Genomic DNA, 2,552 nt, shown 5'->3' with positions numbered 1-2,552 from the left:
TTTGTCCAGTTAGTGCGGCGCCGCGGCGAGCAGTTTCTCCGGCCGGAGACCGGACAACTGCTCTTCACACGCACGCCGGCATTGTACGCTCCGGGCAAGCTCTACTGTGGGCTGGTTCGGGGGCGAGGGCCATCGGCGGCAGCAGTGGCGAGCTGAGGCTGGCTGCAATGCTCGTGCATAAGGTCTGCAATGCTCCCATGGCGCCCTTGTACTCACGGAACATCTGCCAGATGCATGGCTACCGGCCGCAGGCGCCGAGCTCCCCCGTAACCATCACTTTGCGACTTACTGTGGCAGGGATGACGGCACCGGAGGCGATGCTGGCTGCTCTGGTGTTTGACGACTATAGAAGTGCCCTGTTTTTCTGTAACGCCAATGTTCTAGTTACTTTCCTGTATCTATGTAAGCTAGGTGCTATGTGATGTAAGCTGTTGGTTGTAGTGATGTCCTGATGCACCGATGGTTGCAGCTATTGGTTTTCAATTTATGCATTAGGAAGAGCTGATGGTTATAGTTATGTGAACTGATATGGCTGTAGCTGTGTAAGCTATCATGGCTGTAGCTTTTGGTCTTGAACTGATGCAATGCTTGCTGGGTTGTGTTATGTAATGAAATATGAAGTGATGTGTTAATTCCCTACGCTTTTCTTGTATGATATTTGAGCAGAGGTGTGGTGTGTGCTGGTATGAAAATTGATGTGAAATGAGATATGTTGTGCTGTGCACCATAGAATCAACTGAACTTAGTTGTGCTCTTTGCTACAGTTTGCAATGCACTAATCTGTGGAGTTGAACTACTCCAGCAAAATAGACAGGAACAACAAACAGCATGCCAATTATAAAACTGCTCCAACAAATAAAATGTTAAATGGACTGAACAACTCCAGCTTAATATACATGACACTGACGGAGATAAGAAAACTCATGCATCAATACGATATGACAGGAAATAACAAAGAACATTATAGGGGTTGACAAACAAGCTCATATATGACAACATAGGAGAGTTCAAAGGTTTTTTATTAAGCAGATCAACAAGTTCATTATAGAGGCACTAACTTGATCATGAACATCACATGATCCTCACAGACATGACACTCAATCTTAATGACCATACCCTCTACTAAAGATGTTCATGAACCAAAATATAAAACCTACATAGCATAGTCCAGTAGGTTTACTAAATACATCTCTCAACACTTCATATGCAATGATATATCAGTCCCTGAATATATCAAACATGCTTGTCCTTCTTGGCATTTTAAAATCTCTCATGGAATGAATGGAATTTCCTCTTTTGACATTCTTTTGCTGGCCCATACTGTTCTCATTTCCTTGCCTCTCCTTCTCACCTCTCACTCTCATTTCTTCAATAGCATCTACTCTGTTAAATGCATAAAAAACAGAGTTTTAGACAATTCATGATGAAACCTTCATTTTGCGTAAACCGCAAGCAAACTAGTGCATAAAAATCATAAATTTTCATTGCAGTTGTACTACCATATTTCTTTAGTAAGCTAGCTCAATTTGGAGTGCTACAGTTCTTAACTTTTCTATGTATGGTATAGCAAAACTGTACCGGCCTTCTACTAGTAGGATTAAATTAAATTACTGTAGGTGTTAACTTGGTCAATCATCTGCTGCAATGAACGATACTAAGAAATATTCGGCCCATTGGGGTCAATGATTTCTCCATGTCTTTGTTTGTTTGCATGAGTGACTAAGGTCAACATTTTTGTAAAACATTATCAGGGGACAGGGTTATTAAGTATATACAAGTGATCTTACAGTCGGTAGAGAGGATTATCTGGATTGCACTGTTAACTTTCTTGATTATTTCTTGAACTTTTGGAATGCACTGTCAAATTTCTACATTATTTCCACCAAAAAGAAACACTAAAAATAATAGTCAGTCAGATAGTAGAGTTGTGTCCTGCTGACTGATGCAAGGATACATCTGAGCAATAGTGTAGAAGTTCCCAGAAGATTGAGTTCAGCAAGCAAGCCATCAGCAAGATTACACATCATGGGAACTGAACATGTCAACGTACCATACACCAGGGCGGCCCCCTTCTCCTGCCGCTGTATAGGCGCCATCGGCGCGGCTCACAGTGAGTAAATTGCCGACGTCCTTGGCCTCCTCTGATTATCCGCCCGCTCCGGCTGCCCCCACGGCCGCGATCTTCGCCGCCGATCAAAACCCCCCGCCGCCGCAGGCTACGTAGTTCTCGGGGAAGAAAACACACGAACAGATGCCTAGGTAATTCTCGGGATCGATGGTGGAAATAGAGGTCGGTTGGTTCAGCTGGACCAGCCCCCATCGCTGACGTGGCAGGGGGAGAAAGGGCCCAACGTATCAGGAAACGTACATGGGACTGTGACTGCTACGTATTAGCAAGTCTCGGGATTGTATTGGAGCATTTTTCAACTATGGGGATGGTTTTGTTACAAGCCAACGAGTACATGGATGAAACATGCAATTTACTTGAAATAACCCACACACGCGGGAGGTTCTGTTCGGCGCGCAACACGTCCAAGGATGACCACACGCGC

At 44.2% G+C, this 2,552-nt stretch overlaps 1 long non-coding RNA gene across 1 annotated transcript; it reads right to left on the bottom strand.

The window, feature by feature from the left end:
- Positions 1 to 1,000: 1,000 nt before the first annotated feature.
- On the bottom strand, positions 1,001 to 2,312 carry LOC123162435 (uncharacterized). Its single transcript, XR_006481283.1, has 2 exons — positions 2,051 to 2,312; positions 1,001 to 1,383 (listed from the first exon to the last, which is right to left on the bottom strand). It is a non-coding gene; the product is annotated as an uncharacterized lncRNA (long non-coding RNA).
- Between the last annotated feature and the right edge of the window lie 240 nt (positions 2,313 to 2,552).

The sequence above is a fragment of the Triticum aestivum genome, chromosome 7B (assembly GCF_018294505.1).
Source record: "Triticum aestivum cultivar Chinese Spring chromosome 7B, IWGSC CS RefSeq v2.1, whole genome shotgun sequence".
Classification (NCBI taxonomy): domain Eukaryota; kingdom Viridiplantae; phylum Streptophyta; class Magnoliopsida; order Poales; family Poaceae; genus Triticum; species Triticum aestivum.
This window is presented reverse-complemented; position numbering and strand designations above follow the sequence as displayed.